The following is a 12,972-nucleotide window of genomic DNA, read 5'->3' as shown; positions in this document are numbered from 1 at the left end:
AGATGCTCATTATCTATCCAGCTATTACCAGTCATTATCAAGCATACTTGTTCTCTATCAGATAGCTAAACTACTCTTTACTAAGGTTGTGTGACAAAAACTGAGAGCCATGTACTCCTCCAGGTACCAGGAAAGACATCAGAATTTAATGTAAATTTTCCTCCAGGACCCAGAAAGACCTACACCTTTCTCTTTCACCAAACAAGATATATTAAAACCTACTCTTAATATCAGTATTGCACCCAGCTATGCTGTTCTTAATCTTCACCAAAGTGCCTCAACAGCACAAGCTTTGAAGCTTCCTGATAAGTGCCAGATACTTCAGATCTGTGCTCATTCATTGTCTCTAGATGACTCAAGTACAGGTGAATTCCTTGCAGGTGGTAGTAAGATGGTCTCAGATTTACCTCTTCCTAAGTAGAAGCAGAGATGCTTTGAGTTCAGGCTGCAGCAAAGCTCACATCCAGTAAGAAGTGTGTCTTCTGGATAAATCCACTGGCAAACCTGTTCTTCCTTCGTGGGTGAAGCAGTTGTTGCTTCTCACCCTTCCTAGAACTCCTATCCTGTGCTTGGGCACAAGCTCCTGGCTGTGAAAGGTGATTTAGACCCAACAGGACCATGAGCAGAAATAGGGACCATGAGTCTGACCAGAGCTGGTGAATGCCACACTCCTCTCTGTCTGCTCTGGAGAGGGCTGAATTGGGAGCTCTACTCTTTCTGCAAGTGGAAGGTTAGTGCTTTCTGAATCTGGCTGAGAGAAAGGCAAGTGGCTGCAACTTACAGCTGTCATTTCGTCTGAGAGTGGTGGTCAAGTAAACATTTTTACCTCTCTAGGCTGGATAACAGATTGTGGCTCTTTGGTTTCTATTTTTGCTTATCTCCTCTAGAGTGAATTGTAAGCAGGCTGGCTGTGCTTGTTGCCTGCCAGCACAAGCCAGCCAAGCTAGTGCAAAATCTCATTATAAGTCTTTTATTTTCAACTCACTTAAACTCTAGTACTGTCCAGGTCTGCCAGAAGTGCTGCTCCTCTATAGGGGATTGGTCTTTCCTGCCTGGAGAATACCTTTATCCCCCTTCTGCTCTTTTTTTTTTTTTTTGTGTGTATGTATGTGCACACAGAAGGGGGGGGTGGGAGGAAGGAACAGCTCCCCTAAGAGACAAACATCCATTTCTCTCCCTAAGCTGGAAACCTATTTAAATCTGCTTGATGGGAATCAGCCCTTCAGCTGATTCCCAACACATCCACATGGTAGAGTGAGCAGCTCTGCCGAGTTTTTAAAGAGCCCATACAGCCTGTTACACAGGGTTTGACATTTCCAGTGCAGGATCTAGCTTTCAGCTCTTTGTGCCAGGCTACCCTGATTCACACTGGATAAGTCGATAGTCACGTGGGTATTTTTCTTGCCTGGGGAAAATATCAACCAAAGGGTTTAGTAGTTTCTGAAATTAAATTTAGGAAGAGTATATTGGTTTTCAATAGGAGAAGATTAAACTTTTTATGGAGAAAGTTTGCTTTGAAGTTGAGCAAGGGAGGCCTTTGTCAGATGCTTTTTCATGCACCAAAGAAAATCTACTCTCATTTGCCCAAATTTCAGGATAATTCAAATCTCAGTTTATGGAGAGACTTGCTACTGCTTAAGGGTTAAGGTTGTCCCAGAGCAAGCTTATGACTCTCACAGTTACAGTCCTGTTTGTGCATCATTCCCACAGTTCAAATAAGGCTCTCCAGCCCCTCTTAGCTCTTAGCCTGGGCATGCACTCCCTGTACAAAGCCACTACACATGGTGCAGCCCAGGATTACACGATGGAGACAGAATTTCCCAATAATGGTTGTTTCCAGCTGCCACATGCTAAGCTGGAGCCAAGCAACGAATGAAGAGCAGGGACACTTTCCTGCACTTTCAGTGACCTCTCTATTGGCATCTAGGCAATGTGAAGGAAGAAACTGTCTGATTCAGAGGCAAACAGTGCAAGAGACAGATCTGAGGCCTTTCTGTGGAGAACCAGCAGGCTGAACTGGAAGTAGGAGCATGTGGGGTGAAAAGTGGGACGTGCAGAGAGGACAAAAACTCTGCAGGATTGGCAGGACAGGAATACTGTTTTGAAGCCACCAGAGAAAATGACAACTGGCAGAGACTGAAGATCCAGAAGAATATTGGGGTTGTAGGCTGAAGAGGTGGATGCAAGATGGGGGAAACAAACCACTCAAGAAACTGAGGCACAAGAAAAGGAAACTGATAGAGAATGAAGAGGGGAGATGTTCTGAGAATGCAGTCCCAGGAAAGACACTGGCCCTAGAAACCAGTGGATGTGGGTGGCATTGGCAAGTGGATAGAGTGAGCAGTCCCAGATGAGAGAGACCCAGGACAAAGAGTCGGGAGGGAGTTTAGAATACCTGAGCAAGGGGATGTGGAATAAAGGCTTGGCTCAGCTTGGAGTTTGAATACAAGGGCTTGTTTTTAATGAGTGTTGGGGAACAAAACAAGTAAGGCAACAGTTGCAATAAAACAAAAAGTAGCCAAATTATCATCTTTTTGTCAAAGACCTATGAATGTACACTCCAAGAAGACAAGAGGGAGCCCAGGACATGAGCAGCTGCCTTGTTTGGACACAGGATCCACCCTTGCACTTACTTGCATGCTGAACTGGCCACTGCCAGAGGGGACCATGCTGTGCCCGCTCAATGCTCTAGTAGGGATGTGGGAGCCCACAGTGGGTAGCCCAATGACTGTGGGCATTCCTGGAAGTGACACTGTTGTAGTCAGGGCAAGTCAACAGAATCACCTGCTATGTGTGCATCTTTTCCAGGGTGAACCCTCTAGATCTTTTAATGATATTTTTACTAGCTTTCCACTTGCCACAACTTGGTGGTCAGGCTGTTGGCTGCATTTTGACTCCAGACAATAGGAGCAGAGGTTCTGGCTATCTCAAGTTACAATATGGCTTTTAATGATTTTAATCTATCAATCATATTAATTATAGCAAGATAAAAATGGTGAAATCTGCTGTAGATGAAATGTATCACAGTATTCATCAAATGAATAGTAGATAATTGTCTTTATACTTAGTGCTGCTTTCTTGAGTAGATCCTTGCACTTATTTTGGAAATAGTTCCTGATCTTCCTCCTGTGACCAAGGTGTATGGGCATGACTGTGAGTGTTCAAGGTAGGTTGATCCTCTTACTCAGGGCTGTGTTTAATAAAAGCTCCAGCTGTCTCCAGGTTTCTGTGTGCAGAAGGTTGTAATGCCACACAGATGGAACACAGGTTCATGTGCATGGTGCTGGTCTTAATTTCTCTCTGCAGCAACATGTCACCATTTGGGTTGAGCCTGTCACTTAATCTACTGTCACTTAAGATCAACCACGTTCCATCAGCATTTAAGAGTCTTTTATATGTGGCATTTTCTAGGTGATGACCATATACGTTTAATAAGGCTGATGTTAGCACAGACCATTGTAGGAATCACTCTCTGGAGCTCCAGGGGTAGTTTCATTGCACACAGCCCACTGAAAATGTTTACCGCAGAGTAACACCTCAGTTGCCATTGATACTCTTTGAGAAAGAATGACTGAAGGCTTCATCCATGGACTGATCTGACCCTGATAAGATGGTACCAGGGGTTATTCTGAGCTGAAGTCAGCTACATTTCTCTCATTCTCTTGACAATCCTTTTTAACAGAGTGATTGGGATGGTGTTGGTGTTTTGTTCCAGCTGGAAATCTGACAACATGACCCTCATGAGACCTTACCAGGGCATGCCATGGATGGCACCTGTCCTGCCAGGAGAGCTGGCCCCAGACATTGGGGGCTGCACCTCAGGAGAGCACTAGGCAGTGCTCTTGAAGTGGCACCTTTGTCTTCAGTAGTGTTTTGCCATATCGTGGGCACCCAGCCCTGCAGCATCAGATGGGTGTAGAGATGAGCACTTATTTTCCAGTTTCTGTAGCCCTTACAGCATTACAGTGTAAACTCTGCATATTAAGCTAGATTAAAAATATCCCCTAATTTCAGTTTGTGATTTTTATGATCTTTTTCCTGGTAGTACCTAGTGCTATATAGCACTTTGTATGCTCAAAGCACAGTTTCTGCATCCTCAGCTACAGTTATCTTCAGCATGACTACAAATCAAATCCTAGGTTAGCAAGTCGGCACCCAAAACAAGGGATATGAAACTAAGGATTAGCACAATAAGAACTCCTCTGCTGAAACCTTCTAGCAGAAGCAGACTCCATTCCCCCAGTGACAGCATTTGGCTACCATAATTGTAAAGCCATCCTATTTCTTCATGCAGTTGCCGGTGTCATCATTCACCATTCATTTTCCATCTTCTGCAACAATGGGAACAAGGGTCTGGCAGACAACAGATACTTTTGGTTCAGAAATTGTTTCATACCCACACCAGGCCCAAAAAGTAAATATGCGGTGTTATAAATAAAAACTATGCTAAAAGTTAGAATTACAAAATTAGCTTTGTCAAGTTTTAGTGCTTGGTTGTGCAATATTAATATTGTTGGAATGTATTTTTTTCTGAATACTGATCCATTTGTGTGTTCTACCTGTTTGTCAGCTCACGGTCTTTATCCTCACAGGGGGTGCTGAGAAAGAATCATAGGAGATTAGAAAAACAGGGAAGTTAATTTGGACGAGTCCATGCAGGTAGCTGGAACATGCTGGCATTACCACTTCACTGCCATTTAGAATGGGAAAGGCCAACAGAAAGTGTTCAAGGACATTTTTGGAAACAAACTCCTGGAAGCAATTATGTTGGGATAAGCATAGGACTACACATATGCTGTTTTATAAGAAACATTATAGTCCCTCTATAAAAGGCTTCTGCACCAGAAAATATGATTTGGTGTTATAAAAAAGATTTGAAAAGTAGACAAAGTAAGTGATTGGCTTTTCTTCAACTTGATGATTCATGTGTAGTTCTGGAAATACCAGATCTAATCTTGCAGCAAATAGTTTCTACCACTGAACAGACCAGAGAGAGAGATAGGTGGAACTATCTGATTCCAGGTTGTTTATGCTGTACATGTGTCAGCACTTTGTGTGCAGTCAGTGTCACTGTGTGCAGGTGGCCTTTAGAATATTCCGTGTAAGGTAGTATCTTGGGGAATTCCATCTTTTTGCCCACTGAATGAGTGGGAGCTCAGAATCACTCTTCTCTCTGTAGCACTCTCCAGACACAGCATCAGAACTGCAGTGTTACTAAATACACAAATAAAATGCAAAAATATTGAGGGAAAACTTGTGGACCGAGTATGCTGCTTACTAAACCTGTTTGTCTTTCCAGACACCAGCAAAGGGTGATGAAAGGGAGTCTTCTATTAAAAAAAACCCCCAGCCTGTTTGTGCTATGTAATGTTATTTCCTTTCAGAATCAGGTTGGCAATGTCTCTTTAATGTGCAGCACTGCGAACTTAAAAGAAATCTCATTATCAGCCTTCCTAGCCTTAAGCACTTCATCAAGTATTCCATGACTGCTGGCTTGCAGATGCTGCAGTTAAGGTGCTGGGTGGTGAGGTTTTGTTTGTGTTCCCTTAGGTCTTTTTCTTGTTTTTGTATGTGGCTATAAATATCTTACTCCTGAGAAAAGACATGAAAGTACTTACATAGGCATTAATTAGGCACCATATGATTTTTTTTTCAAATTCTGGAGTCACAAAGGATAACTTTTAATTACCCGTTTTTGTTTGGGGAATAGTAGTTTCTTCTTCAGGCATGTATCAAGATGATCAGAAACATGTGCAATTTCTTCTCCAGAATTCTTGATTTCCCCTGGTCAACTTTTAATAAATAAAGAAACATTTATGCCTGAATCAAAGAGTTATGCACCCCTGAGTAAAAGTTCCAGTTCTTCTGTTGTGGGTCTCAGCACAGTGCATCTATGATATATTGTTCACAGAGATCCTCAAGATAGAGATCAAAAACAAGTATAGTTCATTTCAGTTAATTTCTTAACATCTAAATTAAAGACAGAAAACTTAATTCCAATGTAGTCATATACAACCAGCTAGGTAAGTAACTTTTTTTAACCCTATTCCTGCCCCAAAATAGTTGGTAAATGAAACCATATCACTTAATTTAAACTTCATCCAGAGAATATTACATGCTCATGCTGTATATCCAGGCATTAAGGAGAAGACTCCTTTTTGCAAATAGTTTGCAAAATCCAAGCATGTGAGTTTAGGCTGACTGGTGTGGTATTTTGGGGAGGTAGCTTTCATTGCAGTAGAAGCTTGTAATGATCCACTGAACAGATCATTATGATTTCTGGTCAGAAACAGCTACAAACTGCTGAGACAGGGCTTTCAGACAGATGATCCACTGAAGCCATGATTCACTGTTTGCAGTACTTCAGACTTCCAAACTACTTCTTGCAGTTCTGCTCCCATCAGCATGCAGGAAACAAATGCAAGGCACAGAACTGTGTGTAAGGACTGCACTCCACAGCTGCAGAGCCTCTACTGTGCTGAAGCTTTTGAAATAGCTGTGCAGGGGAGGAGGATTTTGCAGAGATATCTGAAGGTGTCCTAATGACTTTTAGCCTTTGATGTGCTTGGGTTAACCCAATTCAGATTGTCAATACATACAAAATATTAGATCTTTAAATGTCTAGTTTCTTTAGTTTCTTTTATTCCCTTTTTTTTTCTGTTTAGGTTTTTTTTCCCTTTCTGCTTAGTTTTTAAAGAGTAAAGGCTTAGATGTCTGTGTCTCCCCAATATTTATTGGATTTGTTACCAAGTTTGAATCAGAATTGACTCAGGTCTCAAATATATTTGAATTTACTCAAAGGTGAGTTTAATTTTGTGAAAACAGGCAGCTGAGAGAAGAAAGAAATCAAAATTGGTGACCCCACACCGAAAAACTGCAAGAGCTCAGCTCTTAGTAGGTGTCAAGGAGTCTGTTCAGGGGAGAGAGCAATGTCTGTCAGCACCCAAACCATTATAAAAGCTTCCATCAAAATTTTGTATGGATAGAAAATGGGGGAATCACAGTACAGACACTTGGTGTAGAGTGTATTGTCCAGAGTGAAAGCAGGGATGAACCATTTCATATGACCATGTGCCCTCCTTTCCTTTCCATCTTGTGCTGTCCCAATGTCCCCCAATCTGCATCCCTGAAATTTAATTCCTGCCTCCCAACGAACACAACATAAGTTTATGGATTTGGATTTGAATTTTGTGTATTTGCCATCCAAACCAGTATTTCAACTACCCCCTGCCTGCTCTGCCAAATATATACTGTAAAAAAGCTGTCCTGTGGTCATATGCTATTTGCTATTTTAATTTGATTGCAGATGTTCCTGCACTCCCCTAAGGCTGGCTGTGTCTCTTTCACTCTTGGCTTTCATTTGCTTTTCCTGTATTCATATCAGGAAGACATTTGTCTGAATTAGTGGCACACCCATCCTATGACCGTAAATTGGCATTATCACTAGATCTTAGCTTAAATTAAAAGTTCTCTGTTTCTCATAAATATTCTAAACCTGCTTTTCTAAGCTTTACATCTTTATAGAAATATAAATCTGGATTGTGATGAATGGCTTTTGGGGTCCTTAGCACATAATGGTCTGGCTGTCATAAAACCTGAAAGAAGAATATTTATAGCTATATTTCAAAGTTAGAAATTACTACTATTAACAATCCCAGATTACCAATGAATATGGATTAATCTGAAGGAACAGGTGCCTCTTGGCAGTGAATGCCATACAAATGACTCAGTTTTAAGCTGCTTTAGTGATCAGAGAATAAACCGCTGGGCTCAGAGAGAACTGGTGATTGCTCAGTGTGCACTCTGTTTTCCCTCTTTCTACTTTTTCAAATTATGTGAGAGCAGATCTAGAATGCTGAAGAGGTATTGACTAATACATGGATGATTGTGGAAGTGCTGGCTAGTCCAGTCACAGATATCTGTCTTTGAGAAAGGCCAACATTTAAAGCCATATTAAAGGCATCTCAGTGAGTATTTGAATTTCCAAAGCATTGAGGAACAATATCTCCCACCTGTGAAGAAAGCACAAGAACACCACTGACCAAGTGACTGTTTTCAGGTGCAGAATCATATTTTTATGGAAGTAAAAGGCCAATCACCTATTTCCCAATTATTTATTTTTTTTTTTAATATGGCTATACATTGAAACTCCAACCCTTCCATGACTGAAACTGAGCTTGAGCTATGCTTTCTGTAGCTCTCAAAACTGTGTAATTCTAAATGCTCTGTCAGTGCCCTGTCAGATCCTGTCAGCTGACCCCTGTCAGCAAACAAAACTACCTCTATCTTATCCTATGGCACATGTGTTGATCATTGACGGTGGGTAAAGTGACCACAGACCCTCTGATCACTTTCTCCCATCCAGCATCTCTTTTGCTACATTCCTGTCTCACACCAGCTGTGCTACATCACTGTTTTTGGCTTCTCGTCCCAACCTTCTTCCCTTGCCCCATGCTCTTTGTCTAGACACCTCTCCCTCTCCAGCCTGTTCCTTCCTTGGGTGATTATTTCTTCTGGGTTTCCCCAAAGCAGAAGCAGGGTCAAAAGGAGTAAATGAGAATCTTGCTGAAGAAAACCATCTCAGTTAGCCCCAGACTAGCACAGAATCACTGAAGGCAGGATCTTTGAAACACCAAGCTGTGAAGCTCTATCAAGACCAAAATGATCTTGCTGAGGCTCATCATTCACCCAGGCTGAGTTGAATTTCCAGGGTGGCTAAGGCACTCCTGCCAAATTTCATGCTTTTCCTCTGAAGTATGGGGCCTTTGGGACTTTCTAAAGATGAGGTTGCCATTCTTTTTAATGTGAAGGAAACTTATACTTGTTGAAGAGCAAAACCATTTTGGCTAAAATTTTTACATTCAGTCTGAGACAATTCTTGATACAAGCACACATGCATCATACGTATCCAGCCTTAGGCAGACACCTGCCATGGAAAATGTGAGCCCTGGTGGCTCAAGACTGACAATGGCATCAGCAATGGAAAATGTGCTCTAATAGCAGGAACTATCAGGCAGCATTTAACAGGTGGGTTTTCCCATTGCCACCCTAAATTATCCCTCCACTGCAAAGCTTTTAAAAGATTCAATGAACTTATTTGTTCTTTACAGTAATTTTCCTCTTTAAAACGTTTGGCGTGCACTTGTTCATATAAAATAACGATTTACGGAAATAGAGGAAGTTGAAATCCCACCCATCCTTTTCTCTCCTCGTTTATTTATTTTCCATGTGAGATTAATGAGTTTCCTGCAACAGGGCTAGATCTGCTCACACATTGTGCAGATAAGTTAATATTTATTTCCTTTTCCAAAGGCAAGCAGACACCTTCGTGTTCCCTGGTTTTTAAAAGTGGACAGTACGTCAAGCAACACTTAAATCAACCATCCTGAATTATAAAATGCCAGATTTACATTGCTGACTGGAGTTAAGCAGACTGGTAAATCACGGTGAGCTGTACTGCTGAATGCTAACATGGAAGCTTAATTTAACTGGCTTCATTTATTTTACTAGCAAATACTTTGGAAAGAACACATCTATCTATTTAAGGGATTTTCTTTAGTTTAGTGCCTGTCTGGTGTCAGGCTCCACTGCTCTGTGCAGTGAAGCTCACATAAGCTGGTTTCCTATGGATTTCTCTCCCATATCCCCTTACCCTCCCAGTTCCTTCCCCCCAGTGCCATTGTTCCTTCCTGTGGCATCTCCAGGTCCTGGGGGTCCCCTCTTACAGTCTGGAGGCATCCTGGTGCAGCTATACTTGGTAGAGCTCCTTCTCCAGTGGGTGCTGTTCCCTTGAGGCCAGGCATTCATCTCTCCTGGACACAGCTGCCAGGTTTCACTTTTGGACTTTCTCTGTCACACGCCAGGAAGCAGACAAGTGGCAGGTGGCAGGAAGAGGGCTGGGGAGAGGTGATGGGCAGATGGTGTGAACATACATGCTACATTTCCTAGGGAAACCAGGTTAAAAGGAACTCCTTATTGCCAGGGCATTATGTAAAAGAGATGAGAAATGCTGTGTGTGACTTGGTTCGAGAAGCAAAGGATATTTATACTGTTATTTAATTTCTTCTTCCAGGATCAGCCTCAGTGCACTACTTATAGCTCCTTCCTCTCTCCCACTCTAGTCAAGTCCCCCTTAATAGCCAAGGAGAAAAATAACCATTTTCTTAACATAGGATTTTCAATTTTCTGTTTTAAAAGGTAAGCTGGACAAATAATGTGAAAAAATTACATCTGTGTTAGGCCCCTGAGTTTCTAACTCCTTGCTGCTGGAAGTGTGAATTGGGGCAGTGCAGCAGCAGTCAGTGGAGCTGTGCCAGGGTAAACGAGGGGAACTATTCCAACCATGTGCGCAAACTCCACCAGAGATTTACTCACCTTCTGAAACCAAAAAGCTGAAAGTTCATTCCAATTTCACTTATCTGCCAAGGCTGGAGTTCAGTAATTCATATTTTTACATTAATAAATAAAAGAACAGCTATACCAGAGCAGGGAGGGCTTTGATTAAGCATTTTATAGCAAGTAAAAGAAAAACATTGAATCTTGTGCTCAGGAGCTGGCAGCTACAAGAAGCAGGAATGCCTTGGTTCAAACATGTCTGAACTTAAAAAAAAAAAGGGAAATAAAAAGAAACCTGGGGAGTTTCTTTCCTATGACTTTACAGGCAGTACAATAAGCCTGGTACTTCAATAAGGGAAGTGTCATAGATACAGCTTTCATTGTCTGTGCTCCCACTGCCACAGATAAAGAATAAAAGAGCCTCTGAGTCACAGCACCGGAGCAACATGTCCCTTATCTGACACCCCAGTCTCAGCTAGAATGAATTTTTCAAGACACATGCTAACCACAACTGAGATTTCAGAGCAAATAACAGGCAGGCAGTGTTACTACTGCATTACCTGTAAACCTTGTACTTCAGAAGCCTGTGTTTGAAAAGCAGACATACTGTTCTTAGCACTATGAATACTGAATGTTGCATTAAATACCCTAACAGAGAGCATTCTGCATGTTCCAGGGGTTCCCTGTAGCTCAGACCTTCCACTCCATTAGAGGCAGTGGCAGTTTTGGAGCTCACATTTTGCACCCCCCTGAAAAGGGGCCTCCTCCCCTAGAAACAACAGTCAGAGGAAATCAGAACAGGACAACTCATTTCCCACTTGCTGTTTTTAAAAGAAAATAAATCATAAATGATTGCAGAAGTTCAAAGAGAGGACTGTAAAGTCTTTCAGAATTACCCTGAGGCTCCCAGGAAGAATAAGGTCTGACAGGGCTCATAGCTTTATGAAGTCAGGCAGGGACTAAAAAAGATGAAAGTCTGTCATGCCTCCTTTTCCATACTCATCAGTAGCACATGAATGAGAACTAGTGGAGCAGTTCAAGAATGTTGCTGCCATGAACGTACAGGTTGGGAGAGGATTTCTCATTGAGAAAGTCTTTTTTTGGAAGAAATACACCATCCAGGTTCCAGAGATCCAGAGAAACATCCATGAAGGACGTTTTAAGTATTTTCCCCATAACAAGCCATTTAGATTTGTCCTCCTTAATAATGTTTTTTTGGAGATAAGTTCTCAGGCATTTTATTTTTAAGATTTGAGAGTTGCAAATGAAGATCGATTGTAACCTAGAAAATCTATTTGCTCATTTTACATCTGGCCTCAGCCTTTGTTTTTAGTAACCTGAAAATTTTCATTAACTGTTCTTGAAACTGCTACAATAGACTGCAAGCAGAGCCCACAAGCAACAGGATGGGGATGCAGTCAGTGAAAAATAAACTCAGGTCAGGAGTTGGTGAATTCCGGTTGCTGGAAACTTTATATATTTTTATGGGACTAGTTCCCATACCCCTTTTGCCTTGAGATTACACTGCCATCTCAGTGACTAACACACCTCTTTTGCTTTGAGATTACACTTAGCTAAATTCCTAATTTATGGACTACAGAATGGCTTCATTACATTTCCTATCCTCCTAGCCATGTCACTCTTGGACTTGCACTGACGTAGTTTCAAAAAGAGGACTTTGTTCTCTTCCCACCTAATTTTGTATCCTACTGACTTATAGTCATTGGAACTGTTGACTTAGGTTTTTTTTCAGTTGAGAAGGGAGTTAAAGTGATGGCTTATTTCCAGAGCAAAAGTCCCAGCCTCTAGGCTGTTATGCAAACCTACATGTGTTGAAGTGAAAGTTGTCACAGTTGCTGCTGTCTTAGGTGGGAAGAAAGCATGGAGCTGCTCAGTTTGACAAGGTGGCTGCATCTCTGGACAAGTGTGGCAATAGAAGTTTGGATACAAATGATGCCTAGGTACCCATAAACTCAGGCACATAAACAAGCTTTTTGTGATTGGTCTCTTGGGCTGAGGCATCACAATTTCTCCCAGGGTTTGCTTCAGGCATGTAGAACTTTTTCTTGGACCTCTCCCACTGAGATTGTCCTGCCACCCAAGTAGTGTGCCTGAGTCCTCTCTACCACTGCAAACAAGACTGGGTAGTTCTGGCCTCAGCTGTAACAACTTCCCTCTGTTGTCCTCTACTGCATGCCAAAGCTCAGGGCTGGATGCCTGGTCTGCTGTGACCATCTGATGATAGTGGAGTCATGGACCCGTACCACAAGAACAAAAAAAAGAAAAAAATAAAGTTAAGGTGGAAACAGTGGGAGTGGAAAGACTCATAAATACTCAGAAGTGATCAGAAGAAAAGAAAAAACTCCCTTTCAATTGGTGCTTCTTCAGAGATGCTGCTGTAGAAGTAAAACACTTTTAACAGAAATTTGGTAATTGCCAATATTCCTTGAAGGTCTTTTCCACTAGCTTCAAAGTTAAGAAGTAAATTAAATACTTGTACTTGTCATGAGCTGACATTTATCTTGAGCTCATTTGACATTAACAGGCTGGAGCTCCATCAAATGCTATTCCAGTGTGGCTACACTTGAGCCACAAGAGCTTTCATAACCAGCCAGGAAACACGGGCAGTCCTGACAA

This window comes from Corvus cornix, chromosome 2 (assembly GCF_000738735.6).
Source record: "Corvus cornix cornix isolate S_Up_H32 chromosome 2, ASM73873v5, whole genome shotgun sequence".
Classification (NCBI taxonomy): Eukaryota; Metazoa; Chordata; class Aves; order Passeriformes; family Corvidae; genus Corvus; species Corvus cornix.
This window is presented reverse-complemented; position numbering follows the sequence as displayed.